At 38.0% G+C, this 12,979-nt stretch overlaps 1 protein-coding gene across 6 annotated transcripts in view; it reads left to right on the top strand.

Annotated features, from left to right (window-relative positions):
• The window catches only part of NCKAP5 (NCK associated protein 5), a 631,235-nt gene that overhangs the window by 574,683 nt on the left and 43,573 nt on the right, over positions 1–12,979 (top strand). The gene's annotated exons all lie outside the window — the stretch shown is intronic.

Here is a 12,979-nt window from a genome sequence, read left to right as displayed (position 1 = left end):
CTTCTTCTTGGATGAGAAGGGAAATGTCAAAGAAAAACCAGAAGACCCAGTTGCCTCTTGAAAAAGCACCTTTGGGACAAGGTAATCCTTGATTTATGATTACAATTGGGACCAGGATTTCTGTTGCTAAGCAAAGTAGCAAATCTCTGCAGTTTTTAAATGCATCATGCGGTCATTAAGCAAATTTGGTTTCCCCCATTGACTTTCCTTGTTGGAGGTTGGCTGGCAAAGTCACAAAGGGTGATCACGTGCCCACCGGGTCACATGATCACGGGATGCTGCAGCTGTCATAAATACATACTGGGTTGGGTTCCAAGTACCCAAATTTTGATCACACAACAAAGAGGATGCTGCTACAGTTGTAAGAGCGGGGACCAGTCATAAGTCACTTATTGCAGTGCCACTAAATGAATGCTTGTAAATCAAGGACTAACTGCACATGTAATGGAAGAAGTTCTGCAACGTAATGGAGATTATATTTTCAATCTGGAAAAAGATCCATTAGAACTAAGGCAAATCACATTTATTGTCCAAAACTTGGTTTGAAGATAAAACTTACTGATTCCTTTAAAAGTTTAACTTTCACAGCAAATATGGTTGAAGTCTTAAGACACTGAACATTCATTGGAAAAAATGTTAAATATTGTTCAATTCCAGCTTTCATTTCTGACAGCTAAAATTGAACATTAATATTTTTCAATAATTGAAGAATTTAAAAAGAATAAATGTGTAAGAAAGGTATATTACTTCACAGAAGTTGTAAAATCCATTGCAGACATAAAAATGTACAATTTTATCAACTTCTCCATCCCTCACTTAAGCATATAAAATTATCATAATGCAAATTGTCAGAAAGAAAAAAATGTTTTAAAACTGGAAGTTAGACATTTACTGTATATAAGGCAGGTAAACCACTCTGGTTAAGATGCACATTTAAATTATACTGATGCTCAAAACTCAGCATTAAAGTAATTTTAGGAATGTCATTTCAAGCGTTGAAAATTACCTACTAGTAACAGAAGCATTTATGTGTCAGGGTTTTTTTAAGTTTGAAGCTTTAATTACTTGATTTATGATGTTTAAATTACTTCATAAATATTTTGGTCATGATGGTATCACAGGAGATGATACAGTCTTTGCTGCTGATAGTTCCAGTTTCCTATATTTTTTTTAAAAAAAATACAGTCACCTCATGTATCAATATATACAGACAATAAGTTTTGATATGTGCAGGCATATGTGTGCTTAGCTGTGTAAGAAGAAAATAGTGTGAGCAAGTTCATTATGAGGAGACCCATACCAGTCTTGCACTGTATAGCCACTATCAAGGGGGGTTGGAATTGTCTGAATAATTAAAATAATTAAAAATGGCAGAAAGATTTCTAGTATGAATATGATATTCTCCATCTCTCCCCCCCCCCCCTCTGTGTATCTTCTTTTCCCTTAAATGCTTTTATCTCTTCTTAACTTCAGGGATATGTGTAGTGTACTTTCTTTTTCTGCATGCATCATTAGTTTTTATAGATGTCCAGATTGAAAAATCTCATGCAGGCTGTGGGGAAGAATGAAATAAAGTTTTAAGCACTTCTTTTCCTCATAATAATTTATAGTGGCCAGGAAAGGCTTTGAATGCTGAACCGAGCTGGTATTCTAAAACTCACCCTGTATTTGTGCATGTTTGCATGTATTTTAAACAAGAGAAAATCAAAGTTTCTGAGATACTTTGCTGCAATCAGAAGAGTGATATGCCACACCATTAAATAGTAGAAACAGCACACATAATAATATTTGAAGCTAATATCAACATCCATAATCTCTTCTCGTGTAAAACAGGTTTTAGAATCTATTATTTGTATCACAAATAAGTTCTGTCCTGGGCGTTGAATACAGAGGTTCTGAGCCCCCAAGCTAAAATTATTCAATTCTTCAATTAGTTGGACAAAAATATTCACTACAGTTACTATCTGAAAAATTGACCTCCTAGAAGTAACTTGATCAAAGGAGGAGGGGGTGGCTGGTAGATATTCTTCAGATCATATTAATGCATAAGTTTGTTTATTCATTTCTATTTCACCTTTCATATGGTTCCCACCGCTCCTGTTTCATCTGTTAAGAAGGGTTTCTTAGACTAAAAGATGCTCAGAATATGATTTTAACTTGGACCATCTTGATCTTGTTTGGATCGTTAAAGGACATGACTCTTGTTTGTAGCTGACTCAGATTTGTAGCTCTTGATTTTCCTTAATGAGCTACATGAGGAAATGGGAGTTCAGAGTTGTAAAAGAAAAAAGAAAACAGTGTTATACAGTATGTTACAAAGGGTAAATGGCTTGTCTTTCCTTTAATATCACTATTAAATTGTTTAGAAATCACACATATAATTGTATTTTCTGGTCTGATCTAGTAGCATACCTGATATTATCCAAGCATGGCAAATTATATGAAATATAAGAACATCCTTTTCTTAAATCCAGGGTCTCAGCAATAATCAGAATTGTTACAGGAGAAGAACCTATTGATAAAAAATATGTCAACCAGTGCAAGAGGTTACCATATGGAGTGCTTTCTTCTACAGCATGAACTTGATAACTCTTAGGTTCCTTCCAACTTTTACATTTCTATAACTCTAAGGATTTCTTTTTCATTCATGGTGTATTCCTTAAATGCAGAAAATCTCTAGAATGTGCAAATCAAGTGTTGCATAAAAATTAACTGAGATAATCCAAAATGCCCTGCCAGAGTGGGAAGGCAAGCAAACGCCTCATTAGTTTGGAAGTATGCTTTTCGTGTCAGCATTGTGTAAATGCATGTTAAAACTGAAGACTTTAAAATCTGGATAGTCAACCTGACCCTTTCCAAGTCTTTTCGATACCAATGGTTTTCTACACGCGAGACTGACTGTGATTGATGGGATTTGTAGTCCAAAATATCTAGGGTGTCCCAGGTTGCCTAATTCTATTTTATTTGACATTATTGACTTTCGCTATCTAATAAAACTTCAATGAAACACATGGGATTTGCCTATTAGAATTAAACTTTTCAGAATGACAAATGAGCAGCAATGTCTGTGAAAAACCAGTTGTTTCTGAATTTCTTGTTTAACACAGCATTGTAATATGCATCTCCTGCTGCAATTGTTCACAATTTTTTTTAATGAAAAGCACATCTTAACCAAAATGTCATTCACACAGAGAGAAAAGGGGGAAAAAACAAGAATTTAAAAAGCCATGGTTCCATAAAGCAATTTAGAGCTATAATGAGGTCTGTTTAAAACTAAAAGTATTACGTGACCAGAATCCCATCACTCCAAAGACTGGAGATTTAGGGGGTTAAAATAGATGTCATGATGGACAGAATGAGTTTCTCCTGCTGGTATAGTTCTGCATAGCTCAGTTAAAAAGGACAATACAGCTTCAACATAATGGTATTGCACAGATACTAATTTATGCTTTGAGGGCACTCTCTGAAGCAGTGCCCACTTCTCTGGTAGAGGAGGGGAATGCCTTGGGGCCTTTAGTAACTGCATGGCAGGGAATTGCCATCAAAATTTCTAAATATCAAGATAATCCTTTAGAGGGCTCCAGCACAATTGCTGATACAGCAAATTTCTTTTCCCCTAAGATTTTGATCTACAAGCCCTGGTATTTCACATTTTTAATTGTTTTTCCTAGCATCACTCACTATAGCAACATCAATAAATTAGACTTTCTTCTTTTCAATTACTGTTATATTAGGCATGTTATAAACAAGATGCCTGTCTGTTTGAATCTTAAAGTCCGATAAGATCTTAACCTGTTCATTTTCCAAAACCTTCTCAACTCCCAGGGGTTCTTGCTGTATTCAAAACCAAACTTCTGAATAATTTTTGCAACGTGGTAATAAATTTAGCAAATTTTGACATAATAGGTCATGCTGCTGCTTGTAATATGCAATTTTGATTAGCCCCTGATCAGATGGTCAATTGTTTCATCTTTTTCACTACAAAGGTAATTTTGTGTGTTACATGCTGAGTTTTCTCTTTCAGCAATTAGTTGGCAGACTTGTTGCTAAGCTGCTAAAATAAAGCCTTCTGTTTCATTAACACTCCCAATCTTCACCAACCATATGTTTGGGTTTTATCGACTTTTCCTTTTATATTTTTCAAATATTGACTCTGCATTGGCTTATTCTTCAAGCTAAGACACCAGTTTTCAATTGTTTCTTTTCTATACTCAGCTTTCACCTTTTTTCCCCCCAAGAGTTTTCCTTGATTCAGTGGTGGGATTCAAAAGATTTTACTACTGGTTCCGTGGGCGTGACTTGATGGGCGTGACATGGCTTGGTGGACATGGCAGGGGAAGGATACTGTAAAATCTCCATTCCCTCCCCACTCCAGGGGAAGGTTACTGAAAAATCCCCATTTTTTCCAGATCAGTTGGGACTTGGGAGGCAGAGGTGGGGGCAGTCAGATGTGGTATTTACCAGTTCTCTGAACTACTCAAAATTTCCACTACTGGTTTTCCAGAATTGATCAGAACCTGCTGAATACCACCTCTGCCTTGATTGACTTCTTTCAAATTCTTCACATTTATTGATGAAATCATTCAAACCATGCTTTTCTTCCTCCTTAGTTTGTTTCACCTGTAGGAATCCTCTGTCCTTCTAGCTCTTGGCAAAGACAATTGATCAATATGGCTTTTTAGGTGTAGAGCACGTTGTGTTTCTTGTTTTCCGATTCAAGTGATCAAGTTCTATCAAGTTGCTACTGTATTGGTTTGGTTTGGTTTATTTGGATTTATATGCCGCCCTTCTCCAAAAGGACTCAGGGCAGCGTACAACATTAAAAAACACACATCCCAAAAGTTAAAAAAGATTAAATCCATTAAATCCATGTATATCAAATAAAAGGGATGGCCCATGTATAGATTGCTTTAATGAAGTTTCCGCCATTGATTTCAAAATTTTATGAACTCAATTGCTATATTTGGTAGAATTACTTCTTTTATTTGGTTCTATAATACATCAGAAGCTTCCAAAACTCCCACATATTTGCTGCTTTTTTCAGGTGCTATACTGCCTTAATCAAATCTTTATTATCAAGTTGTATTTCATCATCTTCAACAATTTTGCCTGGTTTTTTTTTTTAACAAAGTTTTATTGCTTTTTTTAAAATTTACAAGGGAAAAGGTAGTGGAAAAAGTATACAAATTTTGGCAGTTGCAAAGTGTGGTAGGTGCCCCCTCCCTCCAAACTCATAGTATACATCTGGGTAAAAGTCATTAATACATAGTCATATGTATTGCATGGACTACTGCAATGCCCTCTACATGGGGCTTCCCTTGGGACGCGCTCGAAGACTGCAGCTAGTCCAGAACGCAGCCGCGCGGGCTATTATGGGGAGTACTAGGTACTCCCACGTAACACCGCTCCTGCGCGAGCTGCACTGGCTGCCTGTGGTCTTTCGGGTGCGTTTCAAGGTGTTAATTACTATCTTTAAAGCGCTCCATGGCTCAGGACCTAGGTACTTGCGGGATCGCATACTACCACACACTTCCCTGCGACCGATTCGCTCTCACAGGGAAGGACTCCTCCGGGTGCCGTCCACTAAGCAATGCCAACGGGCGGCGCCTAGGAGTAGAGCCTTCTCTGTGATGGGCCCAACCCTCTGGAATGACCTCCCCCCCGATATCAGAACCACCACCGACTTCCGCTCCTTTCGACAAAAACTGAAGACTCACCTGTTCCGTTTAGCCGGCCTGGCCCATTTATAGTTTTATTCTACCTCCTGGCAGATATTTTAATTGGGTATTTTTAGGGTTATTTAAATATTGCTTTTAACTACTTTGCTTCAGATATGTACAGTTTCTTATTGCCTCCTCTTTTGTGTTTGTATTTTCTATTTATTGATGTGTTTTTATCCGACTCCCTTTGGGGAGAGGGGGCAGTATAAAAATCTAAATAAAAGTAAAGTAAAGTAAAAAAAAATATATAGTCAGCATATTAATTCTGTTGGTACTTTCAATCAATTTAATACATAATAGTATATAGTCCACATGTTAATTCCATTGGTACTTTCGATCAGTTTATGTCAAAAAGATTTTCTTATTCATTTTTGTGATCTGAGCTTTCTTGGTATTGCCCCATCTCCCCCCGCCAGCAGAGCTCCGGCCACTCCCGTGTCCTGCATATCTGTTGTAGGATCTTCTGTTTTTTCTAGGTGTGTTTTGTTTTTTTCCATAAAGGCCTGTGCCTCTGGGTGTGTTGATTCTAATTCTTGTCTCCTCCCAGAATATTAACATACCTTCAGGCATCAACCATCTGAACCACACCCCCTTCTGGTATAATTTATTCGCTAATTGCGAATAATTTTTTCTTTTTTCCCTCACTTTCTTGGGGATCTGCTTCAGAATGGTTATTTCCCTATCATGGTATGTCAGGGCTTGCCCCCTTTGTGCACCCAGAATTTCGTCTCTTGTGCTTTTCCTGAGAAATTTAATATCTACCTCCCTGGGTACGTTGTGTGTTCTGGCATAGGCTGAGTTCACTCTATAAACCAGGTCTATCTCCCATTCCATCTGTTGTTTTTCTTTATGGATATATTCAGCCAAAATATTTATCATGATGTCCCTTATGTTTTCATCATCTGCTTCCATCACGTTTTGAAATCTAAGATAAAAGGACATTCTCTCAAATTCTGTTTTCATTTGTTGGGTATCAAGTTCTTTGTTTCCCTTCTGCACCGCCTCCACCCCCTCCCTCATCTCAGCCGCCCCACCCTCCAAAAAGTCCAGTCTCTGTGAGTTCTTATAAATTTGGGCTTGATTCTCTTTAATTTCTTCTTTCATTTCCTTTAGTTGTTTCTTAATTTCCTCTTGTCCCTGTAAAAGTTGCTGGAGCATTTGTTGCAAATCCATCTCTGTACTTTTAGGTTGCATCAGGTCTGTTATCTTTGATTGTGTAGCAGGGCTGGAAGTTGCTGATGTCGGGGCAGAGGTAGCAAAGCCAGGCTTTCCAGGAGGTGGTGTTTTAGGAGACATTGTTTATAGAATAAAGAGCTCAGTCAGTGTAGAGAATGGACAGTTAGAGCAGCAGAGCAGCCAGATGAGTCCAGGAGGCAGAGGGTCCAGGCAGGAGAGAATTTCTCTAATCAGCCTGGCAGTAGAGTAGAGTTTTTCACTCCAGGGAGTTCAAAGAGTAGCAATCCACAAGAGATTTATCTGAGTAGCACGGAGACAAAGACCGGAAGCCTGAATTTTTAAAGGTGGAGTCAGGTTTCACAGTTCATGAAGACAACGGAAGTGTGCCATCTTGCCCTGCCAGCTTCGGGTTTAGAGGCATAACAAAGTTTTCAAAGTTCCCAAAGTTTTCAGATCATCAGTATATTATGGGGTTAAGTTCAAAGAAAGTCACTTTAAGCAAGGGTGTGGCATCATTGGTTGGCTCTCCCCCCTCCTCCTTCCCCTGGGGCTGAGAGCAAAATTGTTCCAAGCCGCCTGTCCGAGGGGGGGGGGGAAATCCCCCTCCCTCCAGCCGCGTCTCCCAAGTTAGCCGAAAGAAAAAGTTTTAAACTGCTGAAAAGTTCTTCAATTCAATAAAGGGAGTGGAGGGGGGGTGTGTGCCTCACTGCACCGCCGCTGCTTCCTTCTGCTTGTTCATTCTCCGCACAGCATTCAGCGAAGACGCCCACGCGTCCTCCGATCTGCTCCCCAGTGCCTTGGGCGAAGCGGGGGACCTCCCACCGGCCGCCGCCGATGCAGGGATCCCCGCGATGCCGCCCCTCCGGCAGGACGCCTCTGCGGGGCGTCCTGTGCCCCCCCAAGGAGTGGGGAAGCCCACCAAGGAGCCGGAGCGAGCAAACACTTGCTCGTCGCTGGTGGCCGCCGGAACCGGAAGTCCAACAATTTTGCCTGTTTTTATGGCTACAGTTGCACACTTGTCAGGGCCAAATTGCATTCCAAAATCTTGGTTGAATTTTTTTTGTGCTTTGTAGCCAAGAATCCAGTTCAGCCTTCATTGTTCCAAATAATTTGAAGTCATCCATAACGAGTAAATGCAAAAATTTTAATCCTCTTTTTAGCCAATTCATTTCCAGAGTTCATCTTATTCAAAACTGTTGTCAATAAGATGTTTAATAGTACAAAAAGTAAATTTTTTATAATTTTTTTGGAAAAATTATGCCTTTGATTTTGTCTTCTTCTAGCTCTTCCTCATTAGCCTCATCAAAGCAAGATATTGCTCTGAGGGCTCCAATTATGATTGGAATAACAATGGAATTTTGTTAGCTTTGATCTGCAAGCCCTGTATTTTGTAATTTTTTCCAGATTGTTTTTCCTTAATCCCAGGATCATGTTCTATACAAAAATCAATGTATGAGACTTTTTTTTCCTTTTCAATAATATTTATACCAGTCATGGACAAAATGCCTTGTTGGATCTTAAAGTCCCATAAGATTTTAATTTGCTTATTTCCCAAAACTTGATGATCCCGATAATATGCACAAAAATGTGAAATCACAGCTGCCAGTTCTTTAGATGGTCTTGGTTTTGCCCTTCATATGTATCAGGTTTTTCCAAAACACCTAGCATGTCAGGCATGGTATATGTGCAAATCCGAGCAGTGTGGCCTTCTGTAATTGACAAATAGAAATTCTAAGTGCTGTCCAAGATTTTTTTGTACAATACATAGGGTGCCAACCACTGGGACCACCATAGGCAGTTTACGCCAAAATCTGTGAACTTCAATTTTCAGGTTTTGATACTTTGTGAACTTCTCCAATTCTTTGTCTTTTATTATATTATCTCATTGTGTGACCACATTAATTAACCACACTTTCTTCTTTTCAACCACAGTTTAATCTGGTGTGGTATGAATTAAGACTTTTATCACTTCGTATTCAGAAATCCTACAGTATTTTAATGTGATAATTTTCTATTAGTTTTTCATTCTGTGTTCACCCCAGTTTTCCATTACTGACACATAATCATTTTTACAGATCTTCCAGTGAATCATTTTAGTTTCTGTGCTATGTCTTGGTTTGTAATCAGTTTGTGTAATCTTCTTTCATGAAGTAAGCATATAATCTACTCTTTCGTTTGGCTCTTGGCACAATCTGTACTCTGAATCATTTGACTATTTTTCAATTCTGGCCTTGATTGCATTAATTTGAATAGGTTGCTCTTCAGCAGCTAAAATCAAGCTTTCAGTTTCTTTTTTTAAATGTACCAGTTGTAAGGCATTGCCAGGTTTTACCTTTATCCACTTTCCCCTTGATTTTTTGTAGAAATTTTATCATGTCATGTTTTTCTTTGCCAGAATTCTGTTTGGGTTTTTATTACATGTTGATATTCTTCTTTTATTTTCTGTACATTCATTAAGTTTAATTTTTTAACTTGCCTCCATGCTTGTTCCTGGCTGTCTTTTATATAATAGCCCAATGCATGTTTTTCTTCTTTGACAGCTTGTTTATCTTGAAGTTAACCTCTGCCTTTAGTTCTACAGGGCAGGTATAAATTATTAATATCACTAAAGGTTGTAATACATAGTGAATAGTCATTGGCTTTATTGTTTTTCAGTCCAAACTATTCAGTTCAGCTTTGACAGTTATTATTAACAGTCCAACAATATATTATATCTCGGGTATGGCCCAGGAATTGATAGTTTTGATCAGACCTCAGCATTTTATAGCGGCCAGGCCACATCTGGCCCTTTGATTGTTCCTGTTCAGCCCATGTAAGGTCAATCAGAAATTAGAAATCAAATGTAAATAAGCATGCCGCTGTAAGTGACAAGAGAAAAAGCTAAGTCACGTTCGGCTCTGCTCACTCACCGTGTGTCCCTTCAGGCGGCAGAACGATCAGGAGGGAAAGCACTTTTCTGCGCCTGTGCAGCGCTTGGAGTTGCCCTCCACAACAGTCCCCGTTTCTCATGTGGCCCCTTAGTTTTGAAGGTATTTCCACCGTTCCATTTTATTTGTAGCACTTACTGGCTATAAGAATGACTTTTAGGCTATAAAGTGATTTTATACTCAGAATCTGAAAAAAGTCAAGAGGCTTAGCTTGAAATAATGGAAGTCAAAGAGAAACTAGGCAAACCACTTGTTAAACCATGATTGAGCAACAAATAAGACTGAACTGTGGTAGAGAAAAGACTGACATTCACTACATCTTATAAAATTGTATTTCTTCACTTCTGAGAGGATATATCTTCTAGTTGAGCTAATTTAAGGCTTGTGTCAGTTCTATTATATATAAACCAAACCAAGAAATTAACTCCATACATCTTCCCTCAGAGAATGAGTTTGGCTCCAACTCTTCAGACCTTCCACAAGAGCTTAAAAGACCTGGCTCTGCCAATTGTCTTGGGACTCCCATTGGGGAGGGGTTCTATATGGAGGGCAGTTGATAGATTGCTAACAGAACTCATCTCTCCCCCACTCATTTTAATCCATCCCTCCCCTTGAGTTATATGTATCTTTATAGTATTTTATTTGTATTGTGTATAGATTTTGTATAGTTTTATATTTTTAACATTGTAAACTGTCCAGAATTTCCCTGTGTAAGATGCAGGAGAATAAAATAAAATAATAAAAAATAAAATAAAATAAAACAAATGTATCCATTGAAGTACTTGCATCAACATTGACTGTAGTAACAGAATCTTGAAAGCCTCATTATACTTTAATTCCCCCCCCCCCTTTATAGTTTTGTGAATTTGGGAAATGTCTGCCTGCATCTTTCATGTATGCCATGGGTGTCCAAACTTGGCAACTTTAAGACTTGTGGACTTCAACTCCCAGAATTCTCCAGCCAGCTCTGCCACAAGTCCACAAGTCTTAAAGTTGCCAAGTTTGGACACCCCTGATGTATGCCTTCTCTTTGTTTTGGATTTAAGATATGTCTTTCCCCTTGTCGCTTTGGCATTTATTCGTTTGTCTATTTATATTGGCCTTTATTATTTTTACAAATAACTCAAGGCAGATAACATATTCAGTACCCTCTTCTCCTATTTTTCCCGCTGCAACAACTCTCTGAATTGAGTTGGGCTGAGAGAGTGTCTGGCCCAAAGTCACCAGCTGGCTTTCATGCCTAAAGCAGGACTTAAACTCACAATTTCCCATTTTCAAAATCATCTTCCATGTTTTTTTTTTTTTTTACATTTGGCAGTTAGTTTTCTAACTTGCTTACTCTTAGTGCATAGTCTAAATGGTCCAGGAACTTTTCAGTTTACATTATAATCCTAATTCTGTTCTGGCTTCTCTTCTGATTTGTTTTTCTTTCCTTTTTATCTTTTACTTTATATGTAAATGGAATACAGCTCTAGTTACCCAAAGAGCCTTACATTCATCTAAGTGTAGCTTTCAATTTGTTCCATTTTACCTCTCTTGGGAATGTTTTTTTTTTATATCATAGGGATGATTTAGTAAGGAGATTTGATATTCTTTATTACCATGCCTTGCAATTTAAAAAAACCTAGCAAGCACAGATGAACAGAATTATTCAAAAGAAAATACTAAACACACGCTTTCTCTCTTACACAGTAGTCACGACTGATCACTTCAAATGGCTTCATTCTAAGAAAATTGAGGGATTTTGTTCACATGAATGACTTGCTCTGGATTTAATAATAGAAAAATGTCTCATTAAGGTTGAGATTTTTCAGATGTATTATATTAGCACAAAGTTCTATCTAAATTGCACCAATCATCAGATGATATATTTGGGACCACGTTGAAAAATTCTACATTTTACCAATGAAGACTTAAATCTAAATATGTCAATGCAGGAAGACAGAGTCATTTCTCTTGAGGTTCATATCTCATATTTTCACAACAGATGATGCTTAGGAAAGGACCAGCCATCCTTATGCATTTTAGGTCTTATATCCTTTTTATATTTTATATCCTTATGTCCTTTTATGTCTTAAAAAAATCTTCAATTCCCAGAAATCTCAGCCATGGTTAAAGTGGCCACAACTTTAAGGCTTTAAGGCTTCCACATTGGGGAAAATCTACTATACACCAAAGCAAAGGCACATCCTGGAACACATATTGTGCCCAGAGTCACTTGTTTGAAATAGATAGGCATAAAAATTGGATATATAAAGAAACACATTTTGTTTTGAAAATGTGCTGTTTGTGAACTAGTTGGTGTCAGATTCTTTGTTTCAGAAAGATTGTTTTAGAATGCTACAATGCTAAACAGCATGGATATCATGTTGCCAACCTTTTGTTTCTTAGCTGTGTATTGATACTTGCAGATCCCTTCTTTTCAACAGTTAAATGTCATTTACGAGCTGTAGGAGGAAGTGATTTTCAGAGGAAACATTGAGTTGGATCCGCCATGCTCTGGATGCCTAAAAACCTGGTTGAGAAACGTTCTATGCTATCTAACACTACCTTCACCGCCCCACAAAAATCCCAACCAAAAGAAACAGCTGTTCATAGTGAATATGTTATATAATTATATAAAAAAGAAAATAGTTGCAATGAAAATTTCAACAATAAGCTGTCCTTTTCATCTTGACCATTGAAACCAGCTTAACTGTTGGAAGACTAGGTTAGGGACAGATCACCATGGATAAAATCTATCTATGTATTGCTATCTACCCTGTTTCCCCGATAATAAGATCTCCCCAGATAATAAGCTCAACTGGGCTTTTGAGCGCATGCACTAAAATAAGCCCTCCCCCGAAAATAAGCCCTCCCCGAAAATACTGCAGCACAGCAGCAGTCATCAAGTGACCACGCTCGCTGCCTCCTGCACCTCAAAACTAATAAGTCCTCCCCAAAAATAAGGCCAAGCGCTTATTTCAGGGGCCAAAAGAAAATAAGACCCTTTCTTATTTTCGGGGAAACACGGTATGTGTCTATGTGTTGCTAAGAATTGACAATGACCTGCTGGCATACGATCAGTCAATGAAAATCCACATACTCTAGAAGAGAACCTTTAAAGTACTGGCGGATTCTCCGACACAATGATGAAAATTAAAAACATGGTTGCAG

The sequence above is a fragment of the Natrix helvetica genome (assembly GCF_964273705.1).
Source record: "Natrix helvetica genome assembly, chromosome: 1".
Taxonomy (NCBI): Eukaryota; Metazoa; Chordata; class Lepidosauria; order Squamata; family Natricidae; genus Natrix; species Natrix helvetica.
This window is presented reverse-complemented; position numbering and strand designations above follow the sequence as displayed.